Below are 27,303 nucleotides of genomic sequence, written 5' to 3' on the forward strand. Positions count from 1 at the left end.
TGGTAGTTTGTATTTCTGTGGGGTCGGTGGTGATATCCCCTTTATCATTTTTAATTGCGTCAATTTGATTCTTCTCTCTTTTCTTCTTTATTAGTCTTGCTAGTGGTCTGTCAATTTTGTTGATCTTTTCAAAAAACCAACTCCTGTATTCATTGATTTTTTGGAGGGTTTTTTGTGTCTCTATCTCCTTCAGTTCTGCTCTGATCTTAGTTATTTCTTGCCTTCTGCTAGCTTTCGAATGTGTTTGCTCTTGCTTCTCTAGTTCTTTTAATTGCGATGTTAGAGTGTCAATTTTTGATCTATCCTGCTTTCTCTTGTGGGCATTTAGTGCTATAAATTTCCCTCTACACACTGCTTTAAATGTGTCCCAGAGATTCTGGTATGTTGTATCTTTGTTCTCATTGGTTTCAAAGAACATCTTTATTTCTGCCTTCATTTCGTTATGTACCCAGTAGTCATTCAGGAGCAGGTTGTTCAGTTTCCATGTAGTTGAGCGGTTTTGATTGAGTTTCTTAGTCCTGAGTTCTAGTTTGATTGCACTGTGGTCTGAGAGACAGTTTGTTATAATTTCTGTTCTTGTACATTTGCTGAGGAGTGCTTTACTTCCAATTATATGGTCAATTTTGGAGTAAGTACGATGTGGTGCTGAGAAGAATGTATATTCTGTTGATTTGGGGTGGAGAGTTCTATAGATGTCTATTAGGTCTGCTTGCTGCAGAGATGAGTTCAATTCCTGGATATCCTTGTTAACTTTCTGTCTTGTTGATCTGTCTAATGTTGACAGTGGAGTGTTGAAGTCTCCCATTATTATTGTATGGGAGTCTAAGTCTCTTTGTAAGTCTCTAAGGACTTGCTTTATGAATCTGGGTGCTCCTGTATTGGGTGCATATATATTTAGGATAGTTAGCTCTTCCTGTTGAATTGATCCCTTTACCATTATGTAATGGCCTTCTTTGTCTCTTTTGATCTTTGATGGTTTAAAGTCTGTTTTATCAGAGACTAGGATTGCAACCCCTGCTTTTTTTTGTTCTCCATTTGCTTGGTAAATCTTCCTCCATCCCTTTATTTTGAGCCTATGTATGTCTCTGCGTGTGAGATGGGTCTCCTGAATACAGCAGACTGATGGGTCTTGACTCTTTATCCAGTTTGCCAGTCTGTGTCTTTTAATTGGAGCATTTAGTCCATTTACATTTAAGGTTAAGATTGTTATGTGTGAACTTGATCCTGCCATTATGATATTAACTGGTTATTTTGCTCGTTAGTTGATGCAGTTTCTTCCTAGCCTCGATGGTCTTTACATTTTGGCATGTTTTTGAGATGGCTGGTACCGGTTGTTCCTTTCCATGTTGAGTGCTTCCTTCAGGGTCTCTTGTAAGGCAGGCCTAGTGGTGACAAAATCTCTAAGCATTTGCTTATCTGTAAAGGATTTTATTTCTCCTTCACTTATGAAACTTAGTTTGGCTGGATATGAAATTCTGGGTTTAAAATTCTTTTCTTTAAGAATGTTGAATATTGGCCCCCACTCTCTTCTGGCTTGTAGAGTTTCTGCCGAGAGATCTGCTGTGAGTCTGATGGGCTTCCCTTTGTGGGTAACCCGACCTTTCTCTCTGGCTGCCCTTAAGATTTTTTCCTTCATTTCAACTTTGGTGAATCTGGCAATTATGTGTCTTGGAGTTGCTCTTCTCGAGGAGTATCTTTGTGGCGTTCTCTGTATTTCCTGGATTTGAATGTTGGCCTGCCCTAGTAGGTTGGGGAAGTTCTCCTGGATGATATCCTGAAGAGTGTTTTCCAACTTGGTTCCATTTTCCCCCTCACTTTCAAGCACCCCAATCAGACGTAGATTTGGTCTTTTTACATAATCCCATACTTCTTGCAGGCTTTGTTCATTTCTTTTTCTTCTTTTTTCTTTTGGTTTCTCTTCTCGCTTCATTTCATTCATTTGATCCTCAATCGCTGATACTCTTTCTTCCAGTTGATCGACTCGGTTACTGAAGCTTGTGCATTTGTCACGTATTTCTCGTGTCATGGTTTTCATCTCTTTCATTTCGTTTATGACCTTCTCTGCATTAATTACTCTAGCCGTCAATTCTTCCACTTTTTTTTCAAGATTTTTAGTTTCTTTGCGCTGGGTACATAATTCCTCCTTTAGCTCTGAGAAATTTGATGGACTGAAGCCTTCTTCTCTCATCTCGTCAAAGTCATTCTCCGTCCAGCTTTGATCCGTTGCTGGCGATGAGCTGCGCTCCTTTGCCGGGGGAGATGCGCTCTTATTTTTTGAATTTCCAGCTTTTCTGCCCTGCTTTTTCCCCATCTTTGTGGTTTTATCTGCCTCTGGTCTTTGATGATGGTGATGTACTGATGGGGTTTTGGTGTAGGTGTCCTTCCTGTTTGATAGTTTTCCTTCTAACAGTCAGGACCCTCAGCTGTAGGTCTGTTGGAGATTGCTTGAGGTCCACTCCAGACCCTGTTTGCCTGGGTATCAGCAGCAGAGGCTGCAGAAGATAGAATATTTCTGAACAGCGAGTGTACCTGTCTGATTCTTGCTTTGGAAGCTTCCTCTCAGGGGTGTACTCCACCCTGTGAGGTGTGGGGTGTCAGACTGCCCCTAGTGGGGGATGTCTCCCAGTTAGGCTGCTCAGGGGTCAGGGACCCACTTGAGCAGGCAGTCTATCCCTTCTCAGATCTCAACCTCTGTGTTGGGAGATCCACTGCTCTCTTCAAAGCTGTCAGACAGAGTCCTTTGCGTCTGCAGTGGTTTCTGCTGCTTTTTTGTTGTTGTTGTTGTTGTTGTTGTTGTTGTGTAGCTGTGCCCTGTCCCCAGAGGTGGAGTCTACAGAGACAGGCAGGTTTCCTTGGGCTGCTGTGAGCTCCACCCAGTTGGAGCTTCCCAGCAGCTTTGTTTACCTACTTAAGCCTCAGCAATGGCGGGCGCCCCTCCCCCAGCCTCGCTGCTGCCTTGCCGGTAGATCACAGACTGCTGTGCTAGCAATGAGGGAGGCTCCGTGGGTGTGGGACCCTCCCGGCCAGGTGTGGGATATGATCTCCTGGTGTGCCTGTTTGCTTAAAGCGCAATATTGGGGTGGGAGTTACCCGATTTTCCAGGTGTTGTGTGTCTCAGTTCCCCTGGCTGGGAAAAGGGATTCCCTTCCCCCTTGCGCTTCCCAGGTGAGGCGATGCCTCGCCCTGCTTCAGCTCTCACTGGTCGGGCTGCAGCAGCTGACCAGCACCGATCGTCCGGCACTCCCCAGTGAGGTGAACCCAGTACCTCAGTTGAAAATGCAGAAATCACCGGTCTTCTGTGTCGCTTGCGCTGGGAGTTGGAGACTGGAGCTGTTCCTATTCGGCCATCTTGCTCCGCCCCTTCATCAGCACTTTCTACCTTGATCTTTAATTTTGTTTTATCTACCTTGATCTTTAATTTTGTTTTATTAGAACCATCCCATTCCCAAACCATATGCCCTTCTTTGTACACTTGGTCATGGGTTTTCTTTCATTTGGTGTCATATAATATAATCTGCATTTTTTAGAAGATTCTGGAACATTCTTCAAGGTCTTTTTTGAGTAATATGAGCTTCCATTTCAGGTTTCTGTTGTCAAGTTTTCTAATTTTTTAATCTGTGATTTAAATTTTTCTTCAGAATTTCTTACATCTAAAATTGTTTGATTATATTTATATCAGAGTGGTGTGTAACATCGCCTTCTACTCTGTAGTTGGGTGGTGTATGTTTTTGTGTGTGAGCTTTTACAAGCTGAAGCATTTTACCCTCTCTCTTTTTTTTCTTGTAATCTAGTAATGTTGCAGAGATTCGGGGAACTTTTTACTTTTCATTTGTTTTAGATTTTTTTCCGAACGAATGATGTTAGACAAGTAACATTTGTAGTTTTTTCTCTATACTTTTTAGACTGTTTGCATGGGAGATAAAAATTCTATTTTATTATATTATCTGTACAGTTCTGAGGAAGAGGTTTACATAAATTAGCATTTAAACGTGGTCCTGGAGAGTATTTTCATGTATTCAATGTAGTGATTTTACTTTGAATAGAGTGGATAGAAAAGAACTGTCTGCTAAGGTGTCTACAGGAAAAAGAAACTAAATGAAATAAAACTGTAAGTCCTTTGCTATCTGGGAGAACATTTTAGACAGAAGAAACCACAACTCCAAAAACTCTGAAGTGTAATCATGCTTGATATATAAGTGTGAGAAATGTAATCATCTAGTGTAGCTATAGCACAGAGAACAAAAAGTTAAAGCAAGATCATTTAAGGCCTTAATGAAGATTAAAAAATAAAATGTATTCTGAACTCAATGGAGTGTATGATCAAAATTAAATTTTAAAATATGCACTCTAGATTATTTTTGGAGAATGTATTTAGTGAGATAAGACTGGACATTAGAACATCAGTTACAATGGACGTTTCAATAGTCCTAACCAGATGATGCAAAGTGGTCTAAGGAAGTAGAAGAGGAAGTGATGGCAAAGTAGAGCAGAGCAGGTTTAAGTGCAATAACTATTAGTTTGGTTTTATTGTTTTCCATCTAACCATTCAAATGGAGATGTTAGGAGGTTGAATTCTGAGGTTCAGGAGAAAGATCAATAATAGAGAAAAAAATCTGATAGTTTTCCTGGGTAGACACTGGAGGCAAAATGACTGACTTAATACTTATCCTAAATAGAGTAACATTATTTCTACTTTTTAAATATTTGGACCCCAAATTCCTTTTGGAGAATACTCTTTCAGGGAAAGGATTGTTTCATTTGGTTTTATGTTTCTACATTCTAAATATTGCCAATTTCTATTGAATATATGTAGAAACTATAAATGCATATAAGTATTTTGCATCTATAAAGCCAGAGATGAAACCTGAATAAGCCCTTTAATATTCAGATGTCATGAGGGGTACAAAAATGAATCAAAATCAGATCTTGATTTTAAGATGTTTACATAATTCCACCATTTATCAGGGGTGGAATACCATTTCATGGTTACATAATGAGATGATTAATGTATTCAGCAGAAACAGTAGTATTCCTTTACTACACATAGGTTTATGTGTCTTTTAACTTTTCGATCATGAAAAATTCAACTTTAAAATTTAAAATTCAACTTTTGATCATTAAAAATTCAATCTTAGAGTGTTTTATTAACACAATTGAAGTAAGTAAAGTAATATGCCAACATCATGTCATAGGACTATGCATTTATGAAAGCTTATGTATTTCAAGACTCTCCTGGCTTTGTAGTTATTTTCTGGTCACCTCTATCTTACCTCAATATTCTTTCCACCGTCATGACAACTCCTATCCATTAATAAGCAGTATAGCATTATGGTTAAAAGAATAAGCTTTGAATAACTACTTAGTTTCACACCTTTGGACTCATTAAATATAGCTTGTTCATTTATAACATGAGTATAATTATAGTAATTACCTTATAATGTTGCTGAGAACATAAAGGAGAAAATACATGTAAAACATAATGTCATGTACTTGATATCCAGTATACATGTAATTATTTTCAACAGTATTGATCTACCTTTTCTTTATAAATATTTCATTTTACCAATATAGCTCCTTATTTTCTCTTTTACATAGTTCTAATTACTCTTTCCCTTAATAATTCATTAAAAATATAGCAGTTTTTGGTTTGGGTTGCAAACAACTGAGTAGCTTCCATTAATAAGGAATTTATTGGAAGAATATCAAGTAGTTCACAAGATTGACATAAATGTTTCTAAACCAGGTTTAAAAACAGACATGAATCAAGAAAGGATAGGCTATTGAAAAGACAGCCAAAAGGAGGTCACAAAAAGTTTAGTTAAGCATGCCATCGCTGAACACGTATTACTGTGAATTTGCATCATTTTACTATTTTTCCGTAAGTTAGAGTCCTTGAGGGAAAGTCTAAGTGACCAGGACATCTATCTGTGTTCTGCATCACTGGGTCTCAAATTTGGTTGAATATTGGAAACACTTGGGTAGGAGGTTGTGTTAAAATACTGATGTCTAGGTCTCATTTGCAGAGTTTCTAATTTAATTGGTGTGAAGTGCAACCTAGGCAATAGAAATTTTTTGACGCTCTTGAGATAATTCTGATGTGCAGCAAAATTTGTATTTACTCTTCCAGATGGTTAGAGTCCATTTGCTGAAGAAACAGAGGAAATATTCAAATAACTCCTACTTATATATTAGTTAATTGATTAATAAATTATCATTTTTCAAATATAATTCACACTCCTTTTAGAAAGTTAAAAAAACAAAAATAAGCATCTTATGAAAGTTACCCATAATCTCCTATCCAAGGTTAATGTCTGTAAATGTTTTCATTTATCTCCCCTGATATTTTGTGTGTATATACACATCTCACACACACAGACACACACACACATACATGATTGGTTTCATATTTTTATACATACTTTGGTCCATAATAGTTGAAGTTTCATGGCTGCTGTGTCTCTAGAAGAGATTTTTTTTTTTCTTTGTTGAGTTGAGCCTTTTAAAGGCCTCCAAAAGTTAAGGATTAAATCAGTTGATGAACTGTGGATATTGGTAAATTGACATTTCAAAGGGCAATGACATTCAGCTATGCTTTAAAACTCACTATCTCAGTGAATTAATATTTAGGTGTGTGACAAATCAGTTTCCCTTATGATCAGCCACATCACACTTTATGGATTTTTCTCATTTGCCTCTTTCGGGATCTTTTTCCTTTCGTTCTAGAGTTTGTTGCTTAAGTGTATTTTTTTTTTTTCTTTTTTTAACTCTTTAAAATGAGAAATGAAAGAGATTTAAAAACTGGTGCTTTATTAAATTTGTAATTGACTCTATAAATAAAACAAGTAGGTACTTTATAATTAAATTGTTTTATTATTTATAAAAAATTATTATTATTATTATTTTTTTGAGACGGAGTCTCGCTCTGTCGCCCAAGCTGGAGTGCAGTGGCACCATCCTGGCTCACTGCAAGCTCCGCCTCCCGGGTTCACGCCATTCTCCTGCCTCAGCCTCCCGAGTAGCTGGGACTACAGGCGCCCGCCACCACGCCCGGCTCATTTTTTTGTATTTTTAGTAGAGACGGGGTTTCACCGTGGCCTCGATCTCCTGACCTTGTGATCCGCCCGCCTCGGCCTCCCAAAGTGCTGGGATTACAGGCGTAAAATTACATATTTTAAAAAATTATTTGTGTATAAGCAGCCCTAGATAGAATATTTCTCACCCATCTTCACTGCATAGCCCAGATGCTAAATTCACAATCAGTATTCAACTAATTTAGGTTTTCCACATTTGGATAGCTTAAATATGTAAATATATTTAATGCCCTCACTATATTCTCACTCCTCAGAGAGCCTTTATTCTTAAGATGTTTGTCATAAGACTCTAGAGACATTTTGAATCGTTTATGCAGTAACTCTGTATTTTATGAAGAAAAAATATATAAATGGTGAGAGTGAGGAAGGAAAATATGTATTCAAAATCGAAGTTAATGCAAGTACAGGCTATTCCTATTTATGCCGGGGCAGACATATAATATACAACAGGAAGCTAAGGCACATTTTGGACTACCTCTCTCAACTCCTCACTTGATAGATAAGGAAATGAAAACTCAACAGGATATATTGTTAATGATAAAACAGAACTACAATCTCAGTTTCCTAATTTCTAATTGAATAACAATTCCACTATACTACAGTGGCAACTCTAATTAAATTATCACAGATCTGTATTCTATTTGCACCACTGGAAGATTTGGGCTGTCAAACCAGTTGTACTCATTAATTTAACACTGAACTATTGCCTGACTGATTTGAAATTCTAGCAAAGAAGACAGAAGAAGGAGGGGGAAGGAAGCATGTTACAGTAATTTAGTATGCTGGTGAATAAGCAGTTACCTATACATAGTCTATGCATCTTTCCTGAGATACCTTAGTAGCTGAATATTTGATGACCAAGAAATTGCAATGTTCTCAGTACAGATGAAAATCACCAGTATGAATAATGAAATGGCAACAGAGCAGCATTCTTAGGGAACCTATTAACTAGGGAGAGATTTGGTGGTTTGTTACCTAGTGGCTACTACCCTAAGACAACTCTTAGCATAGAGTGCAGCAGATTCTGGGTCAACGCATAGAACCAGGTTAAACTGACTTATCAATTCAGAGACATCAAAACTGAGCCTACATGGATAACCTCTGTTCCAAAAACGTAAATGCTATCTGCCTCAAATTTTGTTCAAATTTTATTTTCTCCAAAGTGTTAGAATAAAAATTTTATCATTGAAATTAATTTTTCAAAGCTCCAAAATGCAAACTTTATTACACCATAACTTTTTTTTTGAAACAAATGCTATGATTACAAAACTACACTGTAATATTCATTATGGTTGGACAGAAAATATAAACTAGGCAATGATTCATTGCAGATTGAATAAATTAAAACATTCAGTTGCCAAAGTAATAAAAGACAAAGAAAAATTAAGTTGTCTCTAAGAGAGAACAGAAATGTGTTAACACCAGTTCTATATAGTACTGAAATATATGAATACAAAGTATTAACTCTGGTTGAATATTTGGATCCTGGACCAGTTCTATGACAAACCTTTGTATGACTGAGAGAACTGAACACCTTTCATGCAGCTATTTTAACATATTTTGTTGTGTCTTTTATAAGAACTGTATTACAGCTTCCTTTTTTCTCTAAATTTTATCATAGACCAAAAAATAATTTATGTTAATCAAAAGTGTTCTCTTTGGGGGGTCACTGCCATTTTTTAAACTGTGACATAAACGTTCTCAAGAATTGATCAACACTTGCTGCAAATCTATAGTCTGTACTCAGTGGGCATTAGTTGGTGGGGGAAGTCTCAATGGAGATACTGGGCTATGTGTCTTGATTCAAGAGAACCAAGGAGACAAAATCCAGTTTTCACATTTGACAGGTGACTAAAATGAGTCTCTGTCATAGTAAGTAACCTGTCCAAAGTCACATTGTTAAATGTTGCACCAAGGCTTGGCTTGATTTGAGGCCTATGGCTTCCTTGCTAGAAACAGTATCTTCATTTAAAATACAGTATCAGTATTTATATGGTGATTTTTAATTCACAAATATTTTCTAATTCATTTCTCTTTCTTTGCATAATTCACTGTCTCTATAGCCATCCATGTTCATATTGAATATTTTGTTTCATTTTTATGGCGTGCTTTAGAAAAGCCCAAAACTTTTCAGGCTTAAATATATAAAGTAATCTTATAAACAAACCATTCCTTAGAATTGCTTGAAGAACTCTCCACTCATATCACTAATTAGAGTTTCTAAGAAATGAACAGCATTTCCTTACCTAAAATATCGTTATGAAGTGTTACTTGCCTGCCTGTTTCATGGCATTTATTAGTCTGGTTTTCTCTAAGATCTTTGTTAACTGTGGCTAACAGTAAGTTAGACATCACAGTCACTGACAAAAAACTGTCAGCTCTCAAGGCTCATAAGCCTATTTGTCAGCACAAATAAGTTTATGAGCATTTATGGAGCATTTCAGCAATTCACTTTTTAAAGAATAAAGTTGGAGGACATAGGAAACAGACCTTTAGCGCTTTGGAATTCCAGAATCATGTTCTTTTGCCCCATTTCGCAGTAAAAATACTCTTTCCCTATTGCATCCAAATATTTCTTGGTGGATTTGCCAATCACCACATGTATCATCCCTTCTCACCATTGTGATTTGCTTACTATGGGCACATGACCAAAGTCAAGCTAATAGAGTCCTCCCTTGGAATTTTTTTCCAAGTTCCTTTTCTTCATTGGAAATGAATTTGTAAAGATATGGCCTCTGAGTAAATAAAACCACTATACAGGGAGTAACCAAGAGGGTGTGAAAGAGAGGCATGCTGAATCCAGTTTTAATTAACAGTAGTCCCTAAAGCTGCATTGGCTCTTCCTATGATGTTACTAAACCACATCTGGTTTTCAAAAAACTAACTTGTATATTTTAAAGTATTAGTTTATTCATTTATTCATTGATGAAGTGCTGTTCTGTGTGTAACAGGTTTATTGAATAAGGTGCACTTGATAAGATAAATTTGCATTAAAGTTCATATTTTTTCTTCTTTCTCACCATTAAACCTACTCTGTGGACTCACTCTTCTCTACATCTAAATAAAAATGTGAGTAGATCCAAAAGCCTTTTCAGTGACTCTTAGATAATAAAGTGTCCAATCTAATCTCACTTAATTTAAAATGTGGAGTTTCCTTTTCCGCTCTATGGTTTAGCCTGATTCAGGTTTGGAAGCCTGAAATACTGTGGAGAGTAATCAGTTTTTTTCTATTTCTCATTTCTTACTGCGCACCTTTCTCACAGGCATTTCTGACACCTTCCCTGTTGGGATAGGAAAAAAAAAAATAATTAGCGGGAAAAAACATGGTTTTACCTGGCTGTGAGGTTGAAATCTGATATTGGTATCTTTTAAATGTGAAAACAATACTGTCAATACTTTTTTTTCTTGAACTGCTTACATGGATTTTTTTCTAAAATTCTCCTTAGAAATTAGGAAACTCCAAGTGCTTACCTATCACAGATTATGCCTCTCAGGCACTTGATTTTGACTCTGTCATCAGCCTGTGGGCTTCTCATAGCATGATAGCCACCGTGATTGCACATAAGCAAAAGGTCTTACCCCTTCCATAGTTAACCCCTCCCGTGAGTGGCCTACTAGAATATTAAGTCACGTTAAAGGCAAATGAGGTAAGAAAGCAAAGAGTCACTAAACTTGTCATTTAAAGTAAGTGCACACATATGGTGAGGTCCTTTTGCCTCTCTAGGACATTGTCTTGAGAGAGGTTCCTTTTAAGACAATTAAGTGATTCACTTCCACAAAGATCTCATTTGTGTATTCCTCTGAATACACAAACATAGACACACACACAGCTTTTTGTACACAGAGATGCGCAGTTCCCTTGTAATGCGCTTACCTCTCTTTGCCATACTTGCCAACAGAGATGGCCCTAGTTGCAACCTCTGTATTAGGGTTCTCTAGAGGGACAGAACTAACAGGATAGATGTATATATAAAGGTGAGTATATTAAGGACTATTGACAATCACAAGGTGCGGTCCCACAATAGGCTGTCTGAAAGCTGAAGAGCAAGGAAGCCAGTCCGAGTACCAAAGCTGAAGAACTTGGGGTTTGCTGTTCGAGGGCAGGAGGCATCCAGCATGGGAGAAAGATGTAGGCTGGGAGGCTAAGCCGGTGTAGTCTTTTCATGTTCTTCTGCCTGCTTTTACTCTGGCTGCATTGACAGCTGATTAGATATTGTGCCCACCCAGATTGAAGGTGGGTCTGCCTTTCCCAGTCCACCAACTCAAGTGTTAATCTCCTTTGGTAACACCCTCACAGACGCACCCAGGAACAATACTTTGCATCCTTCAACCCGATGAAGTTGACACTCAGTATTAACCATCAACCTCTTATTTTTAGATAATTTCAAGCAATTTTAGGTGACAGCACTACGTTCCCTAAATTCCAGGGAGCTGATTTGCCAGTGGTCCTCTTGGAATCTTTTGAGCCACATTGATAAAGGAGGAGAGAAATGTCAGAGCATTCCAACAACTCCCTAAAATATTTCTCTTGACTCTTCATCTATTTTATACCTATGATATGATTACTGGCCTATGGCTTACATGGGTGATCTCCATCTTGGCTTTAGAAGACAGACTGCTTAACATATTTTATATTGTTTTCCACCTTCAGACACTCTGCCCAAATTCTGACACCACACAAAGTATTGCATTTAACCTTTGTTTTACTAGCAAGAAAATAATTTGAATATCATTTGTTCAGGTATGCATTTATTTATTGATCATCTATGTGACAGACACATACTAGGACCTTAAACAGTTTTAGACAGTGTGGTCCTGTTTTAATCCCCAGGATGATAGAGGGCTTTGCCACTTCAAAGAGAATAAGGGATTTAAGAGTACTGTTATTTTACATGTTATTCAAATTGTGTTTCTTTGTTCACTCTTAAATAATGTATGGCTGAAACAGGTAGAAAACCTGGAAGTATGATTCGAAAGACAAAGTCATGCAGAAATGGGTAGGTAGAAGCCCCTGAGACCAAATTTGGCTATAGTCTGGTGTTCTTCACCATGCAAACTGCTTAATTTTTGTTTGACTGTCTTTAGATGGAATACATAATCCCCAATTGCATAGTTTCCAAAAATAGTATTCACAAATTTCATTTCCTTCCTGGCCAAATAAGCCTTGGATTTTTTTTTTTTTTTTTTAATATTTGAGCAAACCCTTTACATAAAAAAAAGAAAACTCACACCATCACATCATTTCCTGAAGACCCTGCCACTAACTTGAAGATATTTCTCAATATTGTAGCTATACAACCATTTCTGTTCAGACATAATTTATTTCATATTTTTCATCACCCCTCTAAAATGACATACAGTCAGACCTGAAAATTCCTGGGGAATTACCATATTAAATAAACTCTTCTGAAAAGAGCTGAAATGGCATCAATGTCGGAATGATGTACAACTCACTTTAAAAATGCAAGACCCAAAGGTAATTGTTTTCCTAGTTTTCTCCAAATAAATCTGAGCTCTAGAAGATAAATATGTGCCATTTGAAAACGAAAGTAAAGACTATTGGTTATTCCGTGTGTTTTGAGCAGGGTTGACATTCTTCCTTTTCTATCATGGACTTTATACTTCTGTTCAAGCGCCAGTCGCCAGCTAGAGTAGAAGAGAATTATGAAGGCACTTTAATGGAACTACCTGCAAAGCATACCATGGGAGGGTACACAGAACATAACCTGATGGAACCAGTCATATTATGTCACCTTGGTGGGTATGAGCACAAGGTCTTTGTAAGGTTAACCCTTCCCATGAGTGACCAACTAGAATATTAAGTCACTGTATTAGTCTATTCTCACGCTGCTAATACAAACATAGCTGAAACTGGGTAATTTATAAAGAAAAGAGACTTAATTGACTCACAGTTCAACATGGCTGGGGAGGCCTCACAATCATGGCTAAAGGTGAAGTGAATGAGGAGCAAAGTCACATTTTACATGCAGGAAGGAAAGGGAGCTTTTGCGGTGGAATTTTTTTTTTTTTTTTTTTTTTTTTTTTTTTTTTTTGAGACAGAATCTGGCTCTGTCACCCAGGCTGGAGTGCAGTCGTGTGATCTCAGCTCACTGCAATCTCCATCTCAGGGTTCAAGCGATTCTCATGCCTCAACCTCCCAAGTAGCTGGGACTACAGGCACACGGCACCACACCTGGCCAATTTTCATATTTTTAGTAGAGACAAGGTTTCACCATGTTGGCCAGGCTTGTCTCAAACTCCTGACCTCAGGTGATCTGATCGCCTCAGCTTCCCACAGTGCTGGGTTTACAGGTGTGAGCCGCTCTGCCCAGCCAGTAACTCCCCTGTATAAAACTACCAGATCTTGTGAGATTTATCCACTATCATGAGGACAGTACTGAAAAACCCGCCCCCATGATTCAATTACCTCCCACCAGGTCCCTCCCATGACACATGGGGATTATTACAATTCAAGGTGAGACTTGAGTGGGGACCCAGAGCCAAACCATATCAATCACGTTAAAGACAAATGAGGTGAGAAAACAAAGAGTCACTAAATTTGTCATTTAAAAATACCAAGTTATGTTTGTAAATTTTTGCTTCATTTATAAAAAGACAGGACCATTTAGTAAACATAACAGGAAGGGGATTTAGTAAAAATAACAGGAAGGGGATTAAAATGAAAGTGAAAATATCCCTGTCCTGCATTAGACCTCCCCTACCATTTCTCAGAGGTAACTGCCACTAATGATTGCTTATCCATTTCTGCTATATTATTCCAACAATCTTTAGTATTTATCAGAATGTTATAATTTTTATAACAATTTATAAGTTTTAATTAAATGATATAAAAATGTACATGATATAATTTTTTAGTTTTTGTTTTCTTTTTGCTTAATAATAGATCTTAGCAATCTTTTCAAATCAGCCTAAGCAATTTGAATTCATTATTTTAATGGACCATATAAAATAATAGCTAACCTAGGAAATCATTTCTACATATCAGGCTCTTTGTAAAATGCTTTACATATATTAATTTAATCCTCAAAGCAGCCATATGATGTACGAACAATTATATTCCAATTCAAATAAATGAAAGAAAAGTAGCAAGCAGAAGTAAAGTAACACGTTTAAGGTTATATCACACAGGTAGTTGACGTTCAAAGCCAGGGAGCCTGGCTCTTACACTGTCTTTAGTAATAGTCTTTTATTGATCCCATTAATAGACCACCAGTTTTGGGGATGTGTGCCTGTGTGTGTGAGAAAGAGACAGAGAGAGAGTACAAACTTGTATTTTTGCTATTACAAACAATGTAGCCATGAGCCCTATGGTATATCTACTGGATTAAATTTATTTTTTTCTTTTTTTGAGATGGAGTCTCGCTCTGTCACCCAGGCTGGAGTGCATTGGCGTGATCTCGGCTCACTGCAAGCTCCGCCTCCTGGGTTCACGCCATTCTCCTCCCTCAGCCTCCTGAGTAGCTGGGACCACAGGCGCCCGCCACCACGCCCGGCTAATTTTTTGTATTTTTAGTAGAGAGGGGGTTTCACCGTGTTAGCCAGGATAGTCTCGATCTCCTGACCACGTGATCCGCCCGCCTCGGGATTACAGGCGTGAGCCACTGTGCCCGGCTAAATTTCAACCATTGGACTTGCTGAATCAAATTTGTATGCATTATATATATAGCATATGTGTGTGTGTCTATATATGTACATATATATACACACACATATGCTATGTGTATATATGTATATACATATATATGTACGTATATACATACACATATGCTATGCGTATATATACACACACATATGCTATATAGAAATTATATATGTAACTTGATTACATATGTATAACTTACTAAATATATCGCAATTCCTATGTGCACACACACATATATATGTACACACAAAAAAAGTGTATCCCAAATATCGTACCATTGTACTAATTAACACTCCTGCTGGGAACTTTTGCCATTATCAACGGCTTTTAAACACAATTTTGAAATGTTTCCGATCTGACAAATAATAATTAATATATATTTTCTATTTATTTCTATTTAATTTTGAGCAAGGTTGTGCATCCATAGAGTATATGTGATATGATGAGAGGAGCCAAGTGATATCCAACTATATTACAGAACATAACCACACTTAGCAAAGCTAACTGAGCTCCTGAAATCAATGGATGATGCTTAAATAGCTTGGTTATTTCATAGATGTCTAGTGCTGTTTCTCTTTGTTTGCTAAGTAAAGATTTTCTTAGAAAAACTACCTACAAGAAAATATATTCATTTACTTAAAAGTAAGATTTTCAGTTAAATTTCTAGCCTACTAATGACTGCTCACGTTCTGTCTGCTTCTCTCTCCTGCTCTGATTCCAGAGCACATGCAGGTTGTGTCTGCTCCCCTGCAATGTAACGCCATGACATATTGCACCTAAAAGGATTTAACAAATGTAATTTCATTAGAACAAAGACCACTTCTCCAGATGGTTCAAATCAACCAGGGGCACTTGGAAAGCAAATAGGAATAAAGACGTGAACTTCTGAAGAAGTAAACTGCTAATACTTTCTTGGGTCCAATCTGATGTTGTGAGCAACAGAAGCAGTTGGCAATCAGAGTGAGATAGGACAAAAGTCTAGACCAAACTGATTCTTCCCAAGATGCCCAAGGAATATCTGACCTAGGACAACTGTTATACACTGGAAGTTTGAAATATGAATTGCTGGATCAAAGGCATATGCATTGTGTGCATGTGCTACATATATAAAAATTATATATGTAACTTAATTACATATGTATAACTTAATTACATATATGTATAACTATATATACACACATGAAATTTATATACATATATGTATATGCACACACCATATATATACATATATATATATATAAAATGTGGTGTTTCCAATTGGAAAAGTAGATCTTAAACAACTTTCTAATTGGTTGCATTTAACAGAGAGATGGTCACATTTGGGTAGAAGCAGCCTGCATTGAGATCCATTTTTTTCTAAGAATTCTAATGTTTGTATATTCTAATACATATGCCTCTGGCTAATGGCCGTGTGGTTGCTATCTGCTTAATAAATCCATGGCTGCTTTCTTCTTATAGTAATTGGCTTCTTGTTTTAAACTTCAAGTTTTATTTCAGCCTCTCACCATTTCATAAACAAGTAATAGATGACAAACATTTACATAACTAAGAAATCATTCTGAGTTTCAAACTATTAAGCCTTCCAACCATGCCTAGTGTAGGAAAGATTGACTAATAATCCCTGCTGTGCTGCTGGTGGAATTACTGAATAATTCAAATAAGAGATTATTTGAAGTAATGTTGCTGAAAAGAGAAGGCTGGGTAAGTGACTTGTTGATTCATTAGTCTGTAGTTTCTTATTGCTGCATATGAAAATAGTGAAGCAATAAAAATGCCATTTTCTAATCTCTGTAGGGAATTTTCCTTTTTAGGAGATGTCACCTGAAGGCGTTAACAGCCAGAACATTTTATCTTGTTATGTTCTTAGATTATGTCAATAATTTTTCATTGTTAAAGATAATTTCATTGTTAAAGGAGCAAGTAATCACTAAATTTTTTTTTAATATGCTTTTCAGTTCCTTTATTTAAAAGCTCTAGAGTTTTATGACTCTGATTAACTCTTGTGTGCTTTTACCTTTTTTTTTTTCATACCTTTTTTTTTTTTTTTAATTATACTCTAAGTTCTAGGGTACATGTGCACAACCTGCAGGTCTGTTACATATGTATACATGTGCCATGTTGGTGTACTGCACCCATTAACTCGTCATTTACATTAGGTATATCTCCTAATGCTATCCCTCTCCCCTCCCCTCTCCCCACAATAGGACCCGGTGTGTGATGTTCCCCTTCCTGTGTCCAAGTGATCTCATTGTTCAATTCCCACCTATGAGTGAGAACGTGTGGTATTTGGTTTTCTGTTCTTGTGATAGTTTGCTGAGAATGATGGTTTGCAGCTGCATCCATGTCCCTACAAAGGACATAAACTCATCCTTTTTTATGGCTGCATAGTATTCCATGGTGTATATGTGCCACATTTCCTTAATCCAGTCTGTCACTGATGGACATTTGAGTTGATTCCAAGTCTTTGCTAGTGTGAATAGTGCCGCAGTGAACATACATGTGCATGTGTCTTTATAGCAGCATGACTTATAATCCTTTGGTTATATCCCCAGTAATGGGATGGCTGGGTCAAATGGTATTTCTAGTTCTAGATCCTTGAGGAATTGCCACACTGTTTTCCACAATGGCTGAACTAGTTTACAGTCCCACCAACAGTGTAAAAGTGTTCCTATTTCTCCATATCCTCTCCAGCACCTGTTGTTTCCTGACTTTTTAATGATCGCCATTCTAACTTGTGTGAGATGGTATCTCATTGTGGTTTTGATTTGCATTTCTCTGATGGCCAGTGATGATGAGCATTTTTTCATGTGTCTGTTGGCTGTATGAATGTCTTCTTTTGAGAAGGGTCTGTTCATATCCTTTGCCCACTTTTTGATGGCGTTGTTTTTTTCTTGTAAATTTGTTTGAGTTCTTTATAGGTTCTGGATATTAGCCCTTTGTCAGATGAGTAGATTGCAAAAATTTTCTCCCATTCTGTAGGTTGCCGGTTCACTCTGATGGTAGTTTCTTTTGCTGTGCAGAAGCTCTTTAGTTTAATTAGATCCCATTTGTCAATTTTGGCTTTTGTTGCCATTGCTTTTGGTGTTTTAGACATGAAGTCTTTGCCCATGCCTATGTCCTGAATGGTATTACCTAGGTTTTCTTATAGGGTTTTTATGGTATTAGGTCTAACATTTAAGTCTCTAATCCATCTTGAATTAATTTTCATATAAGGAGTAAGGAGAGGATGAAGTTTCAGCTTTCTACTTATGGCTAGCCAATTTTCCCAGCACCATTTATTAAATAGGGAATCCTTTCCCCATTTCTTGTTTTTGTCAGGTTTGTCAAAAATCAGATGGCTGTAGATGTGTGGTATTATTTCTGAGGACTTGGTTCTGTTCCATTGTTCTATATCTCTGTTTTGGTACCAGTACCATGCTGTTTTGATTACTATAACCTTGTAGTATAGTTTGAAGTCAGGTAGCGTGATGCCTCCAGCTTTATTCTTTTGGTTTAGGATTGTCTTGGCAATGTGGGATCCTTTTTGGTTCCATATGAACCTTAAAGCAGTTTTTTCCAATTCTGTGAAGAAACTCATTGGTAGCTTGATGGGGATGGCATTGAATCTATAAATTACCTTGGGCAGTATGGCCATTTTCACGATACTGATTCTTCCTATCCATGAGCATGGTATGTTCTTCCATTTGTTTGTGTCCTCTTTTATTTCACTGAGCAGTGGTTTGTAGTTCTCCTTGAAGAGGTCCTTTACATCCCTTGTAAGTTGGATTCCTAGGTATTTTATTCTCTTTGAAGCAATTGTGAATGGAAGTTCATTCATGATTTGGCTCTCTGTTTGTCTGTTACTGGTGTATAAGAATGCTTGTGATTTTTGCACATTAATTTTGTATCCTGAGACTTTGCTGAAGTTGCTTCTCAGCTTAAGGAGATTTTGGACTGAGACAATGGGGTTTTCTAAATATACAATGATGTCACCTGCAAACAGGGACAATTTGACTTCTTTTCCTAACTGAATACCCTTGATTTCTTTCTCTTGCCTGATTGCCCTAGCCAGAACTTCCAACACTATGTTGAATAGGAGTGGTGAGAGAGGGCATCCCTGTCTTGTGCCTCTCTCAGCAGAAACTCTCCAAGCCAGAAGAGAATGGGGGCCAATATTCAACATTCTTAAAGAAAAGAATTTTCAACCCAGAATTCCACTAAAGATTTTTAGTGGAACAGAGGAACTGCATAAAAGTTTGTGGAATTTGTTCCTTCACAAACTCCAATAAGCCTCATTGTCCCATTTGCTGCTCCCATGTTCTCTGCAAAGCTACCATCCCTTCTCTAATAATAATAATTATCCTCTTTACATACAATGTGTTTTTGCCATTTTTAAAGAACATTCATGTGCATTATCCTAATTGGTGTGCCTAACTGTTCAAAACAGGGATCTAAGGCTCCATGTTCCACATATTTTTACAAAGCAAAGTTCTAGAATATTCATCACTTCTCTCAGTCAAAATAAAATCTTTACTCTTCACATGATAGTGAGTAAAACTGTTATGCGACATGCAGAGTGGGCTGTATTTATTATGAAAGGTCTTACTATGACAGGGCTCCCTTTATATGACAAGTCAGGTCATAGCAAAACACTATTAAATGTCAGGGGAATGATAGATTTTAAAAATATTTATTGAGTCGATTCCTTGTACCAGGTAGTGTACTGAGACCTTTGAAAGCATTGTTTTATTAACACTCTCAAAAACCAAATGAGGAAGATGGTATTATCATCTTTGATTTTTAGTGAGAAAAGTGAGTCAAAAAATTAAATATCATCTTCAGTTAGAGATGACTGAAGAATTCTGGAAATAAAAAAAGTGAGATTTTCTTCTGCTGTTTATACTGTATTATCAACTCACAATGAATGACAACTGAGAGAGGAGAATATTTTGTAAAGGGAGAGTTGTTCCTGGCAAGCAAGAATTGACTACTTTGATGGAAAACATCAATATTTCTGAAGGAAAAAGAGGTCAGTCTGCCAGGAGGTTGATAATAAAAGTTTAGACATAGAAGCAAACAAATGGAATGTCCATTCAACGAACATTCTAAGGAAAGAGAAAATTAAACAATGAAATTTAAATGCACCAATCTTGTTAATGAGGCCACCCATGTTGCAGAGGTGGATTTATTAAACTTCATAAACCTGATGGTAATTAAAATTCTACTCGTCTAGTGTTCCTTGTTCAGATTCCACACAGAATCCTAATTACAGTTTGGTTTCCCATGACATCTGCCAACAGAGATAAAATAATAATGACTCCTATTTTAAACGCATGACAATTATGTTTAAAATAGAAAATTAATAAATCAGCACTCTGATTTTATATTCAGTGTCATAAGTTTGCTAATGCCAATGTTTTCCTGAAAATTTTATTTGCTCACTCAAGTTAGTTTATTGATCTTGTATACTTGAGGGGTAAGCAATGAGCACTGAAGAGTTCACCAAGGTATTAAATTAATTACTACACAATAAAATTTCCACAATAAGGAGAAAACTTCCTAAAATCATGTGCCCTTTCTTAGTCTCTTGTAAATAATGATATTTGAGCAACTAATATGTTTCTGGCATTGTGCCAGATTCATCTAAGATTCATATGAATGCTAGTTGAAATATGTTATAATGTGCATTTTAGAAATAAGGAAATTGAACATCAAATATACGGAGAAGGTTTAATTTCTTGTGGTTGAATGTATGTCGGACTGGGTGCCTCAGTGGCATACCTCAAATCAATTATATTTCAATCATAGCACTTTAGTGTCCTTGGATTCTGCTCTTTCAAACCACTGCATTCATCCTCACATCCACAAGTCTGGCATCAACTTTTATTAGTTACCTACAACAGAAATTTGTTTGTCATTCATCCTTACCATGCCTGAAGCTTCCTTGCTAGACTCAGGAATGTTTAGAGAGTAGATAAGAAATCCTAATCTTGGGGCACTTCGAGAGGAAAGGACAACTAAATCAAATAAGAGGTCTATCCTAAGATTCATCTGGAAGGTAGATACGTCTGGCATAAGAATGGTTAATAAATGAGTGACAAAAAAGAGGAAATAGCTCAGAAAATATAAGAGAGTGTGTGTGTGCGCGCGCGTGCGCGTGCAGAGAGAAAGTAACTTTAAAAACATTGTTTTTCATATAGATCCTGTTTTACAATTCTCAATCCTGGGCCTGTATATTACCAAAATTTTGGTTGCTTGTTTAAATTAGCAACTAAAATTTCCTTAAGGAGAGAAAGAGAGGTTGATTGATTCACTCACAAAACAATTGCCACAGTTACTGAGTCGTTCTGATGCAGTGTTTTGCCACCCTCAGTTATCACTCAATTTGTCTAGAAAAAAAAAAAAAAAAAAGACCTGTATTCAGTCACCAGCAATAACTAGGCAACAAATTGGATCTCATTGCTCAATAAAATTCATACACTAGCCAATATGTGGTAGTGGTTGTGCTTAAAAACCAAATAAACTGGGGTGATTTGTTTAGGTATTTTTCCTCTTTTAGTTACTCCTTTATATTTCTTGTGTATATATATACACACACATATACACACACACATATACATACACACACATATGTGTATATATACATATGTATGTGTATATACATATATATTTCTTTTTTATGTAAATATACATAATAAGAAAAGAGAAGAAAGAGATAGTATGTGGCCAATTGCTACTTCTATATTTATATCATAGAGCTTAGTTTTGGGTAAATAAGCCTAAAGAATTAAATTTTCATGCTAAACTCTAGAAAGAGATAAACATTTGCTACTGAATTTTGATAACCTTTAGATAAAACTCCTGCAAAATAGCAGATACATTTTCATTTACAATGGATATTGACCTTGGCTGTTTATCAGTAAAGGAATTGCTGGTGAGAATTCATGTATTCAGTTTATTCAACAATTGGTTATTTAGTGCCTAGCCTGTATCAAAGGTCAAAGCATGGCATTAGGGATATGTCATAAGTCTCAACCACCAAGATACCTGGACCTAGGCAGGGATACAAATGGGAGAATGAACAATTAAAATTCAATGGGATGAGTTCTGCTTCCATTTAAGATCCTATTCCTACCACTCCTCATCTGTACAACTTTAAGAAAATTGCTAACCTCTCTCACTCTCAATTTATCTCTGTTTATGACAATTAGAGACAGTGTTAACAGGAGCAGGTTGCATAGTGACTCCCAAAAAGATATGTCTACGTTCTAATATCCATTACCTGTGAATGTTACCTTACTTAGAAAAAGGATCTTTACAGATTTAATTAAGTAAGGAAATTGAGATCATCTGGATTATTGGAGTGGGTTCTAAATCTGGTGACAATTGCTCTTACAAGAAACATGACAAAGTGGCAGATGAGGATAAATAGGCCAGGTGCAGTGGCTCACACCTGTAATCCCAGCACTTTGGGAGGCTGAGACGGGCAGATCACTTGAGGTCAGGAGTTCGAGACCAGCCTGGCCAACATAAGGAAACCTTATCTGTGCTAAAAATACAAAAAAAATTACCTGGGCATGGTGGTGTGCACCTGTGATCCTAGCTACTCAGGAGGCTGAGCAGAATTGCTTGAACCCAGGAGGTGGAGATTACAGTAAGCCGAGATCATGCCACTGTACTCAAGCCCTGGGTGATAGAGAGAGACTCTGTCCAAACAAACAAACAGGATAAGTGACCATGGAAGCAGAGACTGAAAACATGTGGCCACAATCCTAAAGAAATTTGCAACCACCAGAAGCTGGGCAAGGAAAGGAACAGAATCTTCCCTATATCCTCAGCAGGAAGTGTAACCCTGCTGATACCTTGATTTTGAACTTTTGGCCACCAGAACTGTGAGTGAATACATTTCTGTTGTTTTATGCAACCAAGTTTTTTGGTAATTTGTTACAGCAGCTCTAGGAAATTAATAATGTTAGAATAGTCCCCCACACATTATCCGATGCTTGGTAAGCATCTAACAAATCATAGATAGGGTGATTAGGATGATGATTAAGTTGATCATGGTACTTTTAAAAATCTACAAATACAAAGTATTTATTCAACATGTACAGTCCTATAGAAGACCTGTTTTTAGATTTTTGACAGGCTTATAGATACATTTTCAAAATATTTACATTAACTTGCCTTCCAAATCTGTTGGCAGTTTTCATCTAGGACATTTTTTATCTATATATTCACACACAGATTTACCTACTAAATAGGTTTTATTTTGCTTTTAGAGTAAAAAGTGGGAGAGAGAGAGAGAGAAGATAGATGAGAGAATTAAATAATTATTTAGCAATTATACATACATTAGAAAAACTCACTTTGAATGTCAATACCTGGCACACTGATGTAGGCAAGGACAAGAATAGCATTGGCAAGTACAATTTGCTGACTCAGAGAGTAAGAACTAGTTAGTTATGGAGTCAAGAAGAGACGGTTATAAATATAATTAACATTGTTTTCCATGGCCTCATGGAAATTCTTCAAAGTTGCAACTCATTCAACTTCCAGTTGCTGATAAGACCAGGGCATGACATGCTATCAAGGCCACTGATATCTCATGTTAGACTGGAGGAACTTTTTTGTATATATCTCAAAATTTATGGGTATGAGATTTCAAAGATTGGCCTTAAACCTTGACATTCAAACCTGAAAGCTTACACGATTACAAAATTTTGTGAAAATAATTCTTGCCAGCAAGGAGATTGAAGTGAACTTTTTGACTATTTTTTAAATTAAAATGTTTTGGTGTTTTTGTGTGACACATTATGAGTATGCTAGTTACATTTACAACAAGTGATGAAGGTGCTTTTGAAGAACAATTGTTATTTTGCCATGGAAATTCCTTAATGAAGAAGTTGGTTTCTTGAGATTAGAAACAGGATTATCTATAAGCAAATATCAGATAGGAATATCTACCTTAAATACATGTTAGGAATCCTATAACTTTTCAGAACCTTTGCCCAAATAATGACACCTTCACGGAATTCATTTCAAGGACACAAAATCTAACACTGAAACAGCTTTAGACCCCAAGATTTCCATTACAATATGGGGAAAGCTTTGTCCCACTCACTGTTTAACACTAGGGTAATGGTTATACAGTGACATTCAAGTTTGTGATTACATTTGAGAAACCGATGGGAAAAAAAGAATTTTAAAAGGGAAGTGTATTCAGAAATCAATTTGAATGAGTCGCTGAGGATGGAGCTGGAAAATAACTTATTCTATGGGGGAAAACAAAGCAAATATCTCAAGCTTCATCATGTAATAAAGTCTTAGAACCAAAGAGAAGGTTAATTCTAAATCTGTCATTAGAGAATACGCTTAAGTCTATTCACATAGGCTGTGTGTATTTCCAGGATGAAGATCATTAGTTAAATTAAAGCTGATACACCTCTCTGTTATCAGAGCATAACCAACAGTACTTCAGTGTATCACAAGAAAGGTATTCCTTTCCACTGTACTGTAGATTGCTGTACTAGTCTAGTACCCATGGATACTTTTGGGAATTTATGATGGATTCTAGTAGGCTACTGTGCACCTAGAAAGTACTCCTAAAAAGTTACATACTTTTGCAATAAAATACATAACCATTTAAAATGTTAGAAGAACTTTTAATATAAATGAAAAAGCTTTCAGCAGTCATATATTTAAATTGTATCTTTAGGTATATCTTTCTGTTTATTATTGATGCAGTCTAAAACACTAAATAGATTTTAAGCAAATCTAGAGGTAAAAGATGAACTATATGGAACACATAAAATTAATTTCAAATTGCTATATTTAGCTCCTCAATTACTTTCTTATTTTGTATGGTTTTATCACACCAATATTTTAAATATCTCAATGAATAAAGTTAAGGAATTTACTTAATTATTTTAATTAATTTATTTGAGACAGTATCTCACTATGTTGCCTAGACTGGTCTCAAACTGCTGGGCTTAAGCAATCTTCCTGCCTCAGCCTCTTGAATAGCAGGGATTACAGGTACATAACACTATGTCAGCTTATTTTATTTTGATGGAAATTTTTGGTAGGAGCTGAAAATTCTAAGTGTTAATTTTTTTAAGATTTTAATTCATTTATTCAAAAAATATTTATTTTGTGACTGTGTACTGTTCTAGGTGCTATGGATACAACAATAAATAACAATATAATATTAGGTATTAATAAATATTTTGATTAAAAAAATAAACGTGATAGGGAATGATAGGTATGGTCAGAAAAATCATGTCTAAAAATAACAAAATTATTATTAATTTTATTTTCCTCTGTAGTTCAGTATATTTAAATACATTATGCCAAATAGCCATCCTGACAGTAGACAAATGTGGTTTTATAGCATCTCTTAGCTCTTAATTCTATCAGCTGAAGAAATGAAAAGTTTGAGAAAATTTGAACTGAAGAAATACTGCACGTATGTGTGTCTGTTTTAATATGTATTTGAGTATATATGTAACAAATGAAACCAGACAGCCAGCCATTCTAAAGCGACAAACATCTACACTACAGCTTATATTCAAAAGCTTAAAAAGTCTTAAATTTCCTGAATTTAATGCAAAAAGAGATGGCTGCTTAAATATTCATTAGGAAAAAAAGACTTTAGGACACATGCAAGTGATTTACAATAAAATCAATGTTTGGCAACCATTCTGAAAAACTTCACTCATTATGCATTTGTTTATGTCCAACAGGAAAAATGTTTGCACACCCAAAGAGCCGTCAGTCATCTTCCAGGATGTAATAAAAGGTCCCTACGGTGAGTGGTGTGAGGAAACCAGTCATGCACACCTTTTCCCAACAGCCAATTTTTCCAATCAGGTTTTTTGTTTTGTTTTTGGAGAGCCGGCTTTTGAACACTTACTAGTATACTATTGCCTACTGTTGCAAATTGAGAGTGGCAGAAGCTTTTTCTGGAATTGAATGCAAACTCTAGAATGAGGTACATGTGACTTTAGATCTGAGAAAACATTACATATATATTGAAATGTCATAGATAGAGAAGGCAAATAGTGGTTTCAAAAAAACCTCAATTCAAATGTGCTAAGGAATCAATCAACTTTGAATCAGTGTCTGAATTCTTCTACTATTATCAATACATGAAAAGATGAGCCTAAAAGCATAAGTTATATCAATGGAAAGGTTGTCTGATAATCTGTTACTAATTCACCAAAGCCACAAAAATTCTTAATGAGGATAGTACATTAAAAAGATGGTAGGCTACAGATGCACTAAAATGAGGGACAATAGTAGGCAGGAATAAGCATTCATCATTTACATTCCTCTTCACTTTCAATTACCTACTGTTACTTATGAGTGTTATATTTGCCATTACTAGTGATAAGTCACATTTTCCATTTCAGATTGCAAGCATTGATTTATAATTGAGCTGCTTTTCATGAGAGAACTGTATGTATTGTGCTCCAGGGTGACTGACAGCAAGGATTAAATCACAAGACTATGAAAGAATAGTAATTATGGTATAAAATAAGATTAGTTACAAAGCAGAAAAATTGTATAGTTCTGAATTGGCTATTAAACATAAAAAAATTATTACTAATCCAACTCTTTGTATTAAGTGTTTCAGATGGCTAATGATTTTCATAAGAAATATTGGGTGATACATCTAGTTTTAGGTGAAAATAAAAATATTAAAAATTTTATATACATGATAATCACATCTTAAATAAAATTACATTTAAAAAGTGCCAAAACATTAAAATTTGTTACGTACAAAAACTTCTGCTCCTAGCTATGATGCAGTCAATGGTACTAGATTAGTCTTCCTGCCATAATCAACTATAAATTTGGACAGACTGTGTATGGTACCTGTTGTCAGGCAGTGGAAAACTGGCAGCATAAGGCTGTAATTTCTAAAAAAAAAAAAAGTGAAATCCTCAAGGTAAACCCTACGTTTGTCTTGACCTGAGGAAAATTTCATAATTCCAGTGCAGCAAATTTAGCAACACTGAAATTCAGAGCTCCAGAAGGCAGAGATTAGAGTTCAGAGAAGAGCTAAAACAACTGGATTTAGGTAAATAAAGCACAAGAGAGGAAAGATATGTAGATGCAGCTCCAGAATTCAGTGTGGGGATTCTCTACAAGTCCTTCGTTGACGACTGGACTTCTCATACCTAGGAGACTACCAGAGACTTATCAGAGAACAACTACTATATGATTGTGATTGGAATAAAAATAATAAATGCTGAGTAGCCTTTATACCCATGAGGACTGGGGTCCAGCCAGAGGAAAGAAACCTTAAGTCCGTATTAATATATTTAGCATCCCATTCCAGTTGAGACATAAAAACAGTAAGCTTTATGAATAAGGATTATGCCCTAGAGTGACATAAATTCTTTTACTGCCCCATAACTAAGACTAAAACTATTCTCTGAGAAGACACACATGGGAACACAGAGTTTGAAGGGTGAATTTTAAATAAATTAAAGAAGCATGGTAAGCATCTTGGGTTTTACCAAGATTATGCAAGTTCAAGGTAAATGTTTAGTAATTGAGCTGCTT

This window comes from Theropithecus gelada, chromosome 14, assembly GCF_003255815.1.
Source record: "Theropithecus gelada isolate Dixy chromosome 14, Tgel_1.0, whole genome shotgun sequence".
Lineage (NCBI taxonomy): Eukaryota > Metazoa > Chordata > Mammalia > Primates > Cercopithecidae > Theropithecus > Theropithecus gelada.